Here is a 7,809-nt window from a genome sequence, read left to right as displayed (position 1 = left end):
TGGTTTACTGCTCTGGCTGGGGCCTGGCCTAGGAAGTGAGGATTCCTAGACTCTGGGAAGAGAACAAGGGATTCTGATGGCGTGGCCGCTCACTAAAATCAGAGGCAAAGGGCTGAGGAGAGAAGCAGCCAGCAGGGGCCCCCAGGGCAGGGCTCTCCAGGGCAGGAGCTGGCCAGGGCAGATATCTACTGACTGGGTTTCAGCTTTCCTTTCACTCCCTTGGGCTTTCAGCAAGATTGTGTAAGGACTCCAGGCTGGACTCGGGCTCCTCAGAGGAATTTGGAGAGGAGCAGTGTGGGAAGGTCCCAGAACAACCTGCCCGGCAGCCCAGAGCAGCAGGTCAGAGGCAGCTGATGGACGGGGTGAACAAGCAATTCATCTGTTCACGATGACTCTGGGACCACAGGCTCCCACTGCGAGTGAGTGACCCTAGGGGTCATGGTGGGGGGCTGGAGGGTTCTTGGGGCTACTTCAGAGGTGGGGCGCCTGGTGTCCTGCAGCCTGGAGCGAATCAGACTTCGGAGAAGTGTTGTAGCGTGGATGTTCACAGGGTTCTCTGCAGCCAGGCTGCCTGACTCCGCAGGTTAGTCCATCTCCCTCTGATTTCAATTTGCTCGTCTGTCAAAGTGAGGCTGTGTGAGGATTAAATGAGTGGGTAGTGGGAAGCGCACAGTGTAAAGCCTGGGATGTATGTGTTTGTGAAGTAAATAAATGGTGTTGAGTGAGGGCAAGATTGGGGAGTGTGGGCAGGTTACAGAGGCTCCTGTAAGTCCCACTGGAGACCCACCCAAGGCCCTAAGCAAAGGAGAATGAAGGCAGGTGCATGGGTTTTGAGGGCAGATAGGAGGACATTCCTGGTCTCCAGAGAGGTATCTGCAGGAGTGAGGGGCTCTCCCCATGCCCCTGAAACCCCTCGTGTGTCCCAGCCTTGCTCGTACTGCTGAGAGTAGAGGGAGGAAAAAAAAAAAAAAAGGTGTTTAGCTTTTTCTCAAACTCTTTCCTTCCCTTTGGTGGCATTGTCAGGTCAGGCAGAGGTCATTCCATTTTTGTTTTTCTCTAATATGCTTCCAGCCCAGTGACAGGGGCACAGAGGCCTAAAAATACTGTGAGCCGCCAGGTTGGATCACATCAGCCTCTGGCCGCCAGGCTGCCCGGCCTCTGCTCGGCGTTCCGTGTGGGCTTTACTCACTGGCATCTCTGGGGCACCCACTCCCCACTCTGACACTGGGGAGTGGGATTTGGAGAGACAGAGCCTGAGATCTGGGGCTCAGGGGTGGGGGTCTCCTTAAGAGGCGCTGAGGCCCAGCCGATGGCCTCAGGATCCAGGGATGGACAGTGTCTCCAAGGTCATCTTGGCCAGCCTTCCCCTTTGTAGAGTTGGAAACGATGAGTCCCCAAAAGGGGAGGCTTTGTGGCTTTCTGAGATGCCTGCACTGCCTTCCCCTCCGCCGCCCCGCCCTGCCTTTTCCCAACTTTATTCAAAGCTGTTATCTCCCACAAAAGCTTCTAAGGATCCCGAGAAGAAAAGTCCACGGGCTGGGCTGCACTGCGAGTTCAAAGTCCTGGCTCCAGTCTCCCAGGAGAGGTGGGCCCTCACTTGTCACCTGCTTCTGGGCCTCAGTTCCTTCAGGTGTAGGAGTGAGGGGTGAGGCCCTGTGGGATTCTGCAAAGATGTGAGGGAAGTTGGCAGGAAAGCTGGGGTGGGGGGGTCCCTGGGAACCATCCCCACTTCACCTGAAGCTCTTCTTCTTTCACCTATTTTCTGTCCTAGGAATCATAAGGTTTCATCTGAAAAAGGGTTCTGCTACTAAAATAGAGAGGTTTCAAGGGTGTGAAGGTTTTTTCTGGCTCCCGTGGTCTGTGGTTAGCTTCAGCTGCCGTCACACCCAAGTTACACCCCTCAATCCATCTGCCCTAAACACCTTGCAGCTCCCCCAGCCTGTCTCATCCCAGACTTTTGCACATAACCCCTGCTATCCTCCACCTCTTCACCAGGTCACTTGGCAAACCTCAGCCCATCCTTTAAGTCACAACTCAGGCACCATCTCCTCCTGGAAGCCTTCCAGTCCTGTCCCAGACCTGCCTAAAGGCCTCCTTGGGGCTGCCACAAATTACAAGGTAACTCCTATCACAGCACTTATAGTACCTTTGTAATTGCCTCTACATTTGTTTATCTATCATCAGGGAATACCTGAGTTTAAATTCCAGTTCTGCCACTTCCCAGCTGTGTGACCCTGAGCAAGTGGCCTAACCTCTCTGTGCTTCAGTTTCTGCATCTCTAAAATAGTATCAGCAACACAAAATGCTTGCTATGTGCCAGTCCCTGTCTTATGTGCTTTATTTAATCCATGCAACATCCCTATAAGATTGGTATGAAAACCTTTTATTTTAAACAAATGAGAAAACTGGGAATTCCCTGGTGGTCCAGTGATTAGGACTTGGCACTTTCACTGCCGGGGCCCTGGCGGGGTTCTATTCCTGGTCAGGGAACTAAGATCCTGCAAGCCATGAGACATGGTCAAAAAAAAAAAAAGAGAGAAAGAAAACTGAGGCCCAAGTTCACACAGCTTGTAAGTGGCAGGGTCAGTGTTCAAAATCATGCAGCCCAACTGCAGAGGGATTCTACTGCCTCTCAGAAGCTACATCAGCAGATGTTGTGAGGGTGATATGAGTAAATAAATAAAGCTGGGGCTTCCCTGGTGGCGCAGTGGTTGAGAGTCCGCCTGTCGATGCAGGGGACACGGGTTCATGTCCCGGTCCGGGAAGATCCCACATGCCGCGGAGCGGCTGGGCCCGTGAGCCATGGCCGCTGAGCCTGCGCGTCCGGAGCCTGTGCTCCGCAACGGAAGAGACCACAACAGTGAGAGGCCCGCGTACAGCAAAAAAAAAACAAAAACAAAAACAAAAACAAAAAAATAAATAAAGCTGTTTGGCACCTAGTAGGTACTCAATAAGTGCTTAGTATTTATGTTTTCCAGTGTCCCCTTCTCTGTCAGTTTACACTTGGGGATTTAAACTTGGGGATTTAAAATAGGAACCGGACATATTTTTACAGTTATTTTTCTTACTGTGCTCGCCTGTTTACTGTCATAGAATCATTACATGTCAGTGCTGGATAGGACATATGAAATAATGGGAATAATCATAATAGCTAGCACTTTTCGAATACTTACTATGTGTCACTGTGCTAATGTATTTTTTTAAATAGATTTTATTTTTTGACACAGTTTTAGGTTCACAGCAAAATTAAGCAGAAGTTACAGAGATTTCCCACATATTCCCTGCCCACCCCCAACCTCCACCGTATCAACATCCCCCACCAGAGTGGTACATTTGTTACAACCGATAAACCTGTATTGACACATCATTATCACCCAAAGTCCATAGTTCATGTTAGGGTTCACTCTTGGGGTTGTACAATCTATGCGTTTTGACAAATGTATAATGACGTGTATCCACCATTATAGTGTAATATAAAGTATTTTCACTACCCTAAAGATCCTCTGTGCCCTGCAGATTCAGCTCCTTCTCCCCCTTTCCCCAGCAACCACTGATCCTTTTACTGTCTCCATGGTTTTGCCTTTTTCAGAACGTCATATGGTTGGAATCATACAATGTATAGCCTTTTCAGGTTGGCTTCTTTCACTTAGTAATAAGCATTTAAGGTTCCTCCATGTCTTTTCAAGGCTTGACAGTTCATTCCTTTCGAACACTGAAAAATATTCCATTGTCTTGACGTACTACAGTTTATTTACCCATTCACTTACTGAAGGACATCTTAGTCGCTTCCAAGGTTTGGCAGTTAAGAGTAAAGCTGCTATAAATATCTGTATGCAGTTTGTTTCATGAACGTAAATTTTCATCTCCTTTGGGTAAATACCAAGGAGCACAATTATTGGATTGTTTGGTAAGAGTATGTTTAGGTTTGTAAAAAACCACCAAACTTCTTCCAAAGTGGCTGTATCATTTTGCATGCCCACCAGCGATAAAAAGGGAGCTCTTGCTGCTTCACATCCTCAAGAGTGGTACTGTCAGTGTTACAGATTCTGGCCATTCTAATAGGTGTGCAGTGGTATCTCATTGTTTTAATTTGCATTTCCCTAATGACAGATGATGTGGAACATCTTTTCATATGCTTATTTGCCACCTGTATATTTTCTTTGATGAGGTGTCTGTTTGGATCTTCTGCTCATTTTTTAATCAGTTGTTCATTTTCTTATTGTTGAGTTGTAAGAGTTCTTTGTATATTTTGGGTATGTCTTTTGCAAATATTTTCTCCCAGTCTGTGGCTTGTTTTCTCACTTTCCTGACTGTGTCTTTCACAGATCAGAAGTTTTTAATTTTAATGAAGTTCCGTTTATCAATTATTTCTTTCATGGTGCTATGGTCTGAAGGTTTGTGTCCCCTCAAAATTTATATGTTGAAATCCTAACCCCTAAAGATGATGATATTAGGAGGTGGGGCCTGTAAGAGGTTTTTAAATCCCTCAGGAATGGGATTAGTACCTCATAAAAGAGGCTCCAGGGAGATTTCTCAGCCCCTTCTACCGTGTGAGGATACAAGATGTCTGAAACCCAGAAGAGGGTTCTCACCTAACAATGCCAACACTACAACCTTGGACTTCCAGCTTCCAGATCTGGGAGAAATAAATTTCTGCTGTTTATAAGCTAACCAGTCTGTGGTACATTGTTATAGCAGGCTGAATGGACTAAGACATATAGGTCATGCTTTTGTGTTGTATCTAAAAACTTATCACAATACCCAGGGTTGTCTAGATTTTCTCCTATGTTATCTTCTAGGAGTTTCAAGTTTTGTCTTTTATACTTAGGCCTATGATACATTTTGAGTTCATTTCTGTAAAGGGTATAAAGTCTGTATTTAGATTCATTTTTCGCATATGAATGTCCAGTTGTCCCAGAACCATTTGTTGAAAAGATTGCTTTTCTCCATTGCATTGAATTTGCTCTTTTGTCAAAGAAAAGTTGATTATATTTATATGGATCTATTTCTGGGTGCTGTATTCTGTTCCATTCATCTATTTGTCCACTCTTTCACCAATACCACTCCATCTTAATTACTATAGCTTTATAGTGAGGCTTAAAGTCAGATAGTGTCTGTTCTCTAAGCTCTTCTTCAATATTGTGTTGACTCTTCTGGGTCTTTGTCTCTCTGTATAAACTTAAAAAAATTTTATTTATTTATTTATTTTTGGCTGCATTGGGTCTTCATTGCTGTGCGTGGGCTTTCTCTAGTTGCAACAAGCAGGGGCTACTCTTCGTTGCAGCGTGTGGGCCTCTCATTGCTGTGGCTTCTCTTGCTGCGGAGCCTGGGCTCTAGGCACGCGGGCTTCAGTAGCTGTGGCACACAGGCTCAGTAGTTGTGACTCGCGGTCTCTAGAGCACAGGCTCAGTAGTTGTGGCGCGTGGGCTTAGATGCTCTGCGGCATGTGGGATCTTCCTGGACCAGGGATTGAACCCGTGTCCCCTGCATTGGCAGGAGGATTCTTAACCACTATGCCACCAGGGAGGTCCCTTTCTGTGCTTTAATGTGAATACTTTCTGCTGCATGTCTTTTAGTTCACTAATCCTCTGTTCTTCTGTTTCTAACCTGCTATAAATCCCATCAAATGAATTCTTTTTTAACAATAACTTCATTAGGGTATACTATATATGCAATAACCACTGTGCCACCAGGGAGGTCCCACTACTCTCTTTTTGAGAAACAGCCTTTGGCTTGCTACAGAGCCTTAACAGAGACTGAACTCTTAACCATGAGCCATCAAGTTACCATGTGACTGGAGCTGCCCATCACGAATGAGCTGGGTGTTGTCTGATCCACAAGCTATAAAGTTGTGCATGCCCAGCTGCGCTCCATTTTCAGTGAAGTGGCATGTATGAGACTGGGCTTGAATGAGCACACATAAGGCACAAGTAAATTGTGTGAAGAAGTGGCCCACATGCCCACGGCCACTGCTCCTGCTGCACTGTCTTCTCCCTCTCAGCCCACACCTACAGTCTCATGGGGCATCCTCTATGACCAGCAGACTGGGGAAGAGAAAATTCAGTCGTGGTTTACAGCCTGGTTTACACAGGTCCCGTACAATATGCAGGCTCGGTGAAAACAGACTGCTGCAGCGCTGCAGCCCCTTTCTGGGATACCCTTGAAGAATAACAGTGAAGGAATAGCCTACCTTTTGGCAAAACCTCAAGCAGTGCACCTGGTTGCTCATTTTGCCTGGAAGGAGAAATGGCCAGAAGCTCTGCTAGTCTAGAGGTCTTAGTTCCAAAGGGAAAAATGTTTCCATCAGGAGACACAAAAATGTTTGTTAAATTGGAAGTTGAGGTTGTCATTTGGTCTTTTGGGGAATCTCATGCTTCTCAATCAACAGGCAAAGATTTGATTGCTGCTGCACAACGGAGATGTATTAATAATACAGTTAACTTTATAGCACAGTACTAAGTTACAGGATGTCAAAAGCAGAAAGGGAATATCACCCAAGAAGTTTGCATCCTCTTTTGTTTTTTAATTTATTTTATTTATTTACTTTTGGCTGTGTTGGGTCTTCGTTGCTGCGTGCAGGCTTTCTCTAGTTGCAGCAAGAGCAGGTGCTGCTCTTCATTGCGTTGTGCGGGCTTCTCATTGCAGTGGCATCTCTTGCTGCAGAGCACGGGCTCTAGCTGTGCAGGCTTCAGTAGTTGTGGCATGAGAGCTCAGTAGTTGTGGCTTGTGGGCTCTAGAGCACAGGCTCAGTAGTTGTGGCACACGGGCTTAGTTGCTCCATGGCATGTGGGACCTTCCCGGACCAGGGCTCGAACCTGTGTCCCCTGCGTTGGCAGGCGGAGTTTTAACCACTGCACCACCAGGAAAGTGCTGCATCCTCTTTTGTGGAAAGTGTTATATGTGTTTTGGTTGTATGCAGGTTAATTGTGTCATGTTAGGTGGAAGTATGACTTTGTTATTATCTTTATTTGGAGCTTAAGTATAGTTAAGGATATGTGTAGGAATGTGGTTGCTGGGTCATCAATCTTTTTAATTCTAGCTACTGTAATGAGGGTGTAGAGGCATCTCCTTGTGGTTTTAGTTTGCAAATCCCTGGATGACAAAAGATACTGAACGTCTTTTTGTTGCTTATTGGCCACTTAAAGAAAATATTTATTTATTTAGGCTGCGCCGGGTCTTAGTTGCAGCATGCGGGATCTTCACTGCGGCACGTGGGCTTCTTAGTTGCGGCATGTGGACTCTTACTTGCGGCATGCATGTTGGATCTAGTTCCCCGACCAGGATCAAACCCAGGTCCCCTGCATTGGGAGCTTGGAGTCTTACCCACTGGACCACCAGGGAAGTCCCTTACTTGCCATTTTTATATCTTCTTCAGTGAAGTGTTTATTAAAATCTTTTGCCCATTGTTTTTTGGGTTGTCTTACTATTCACTTATAAGAGTTCTTTATATATTCTGGATTCAAGTTTTTTTGTCAAATATATTGTACTCCAAATCCCCCCTGCCATCTATGGCTTGCCTTTTCATTTTCTTTATGGTGTCTTTCAAAGAACAAAAGTTTAAAATTTTGATTAAGTTCAACTTATGAATCATTTCTTTTATGGTTCATGCTTTCTGTGTCCTAAGAAATATTTGCCTATGTCATAATCACAAAGACTTTTTTCTGTATGTTTTTATCTAGAAATTTACTTAATAGTTTTAGCTTTTACATTTATCGTCCATTCTGAGTTACTTTCCTCAACGGCCTTCTTCAAGAGCTCCTGAGATCTACAGATACATCCCCACCAACCTCAAATCTAACAGTCAACCTT

At 45.6% G+C, this 7,809-nt stretch overlaps 1 protein-coding gene across 1 annotated transcript in view; it reads left to right on the top strand.

Moving 5' to 3' along the window:
* Positions 1-360: 360 nt before the first annotated feature.
* The window catches only part of TMCC1 (transmembrane and coiled-coil domain family 1), a 228,999-nt gene continuing 221,550 nt past the window's right edge, over positions 361-7,809 (top strand). Inside the window, exon 1 of the mRNA XM_082662863.1 lies at positions 361-419. The gene's annotated coding sequence lies outside the window, so the exon portion shown is untranslated. The remainder of the gene's footprint in view (positions 420-7,809) is intronic.

The sequence above is a fragment of the Grampus griseus genome (assembly GCF_964374135.1).
Source record: "Grampus griseus genome assembly, chromosome: 10".
NCBI lineage: Eukaryota > Metazoa > Chordata > Mammalia > Artiodactyla > Delphinidae > Grampus > Grampus griseus.
Note: the sequence above shows the minus strand (reverse complement) of the source record. Positions and strands in the feature narration are given on the sequence as shown.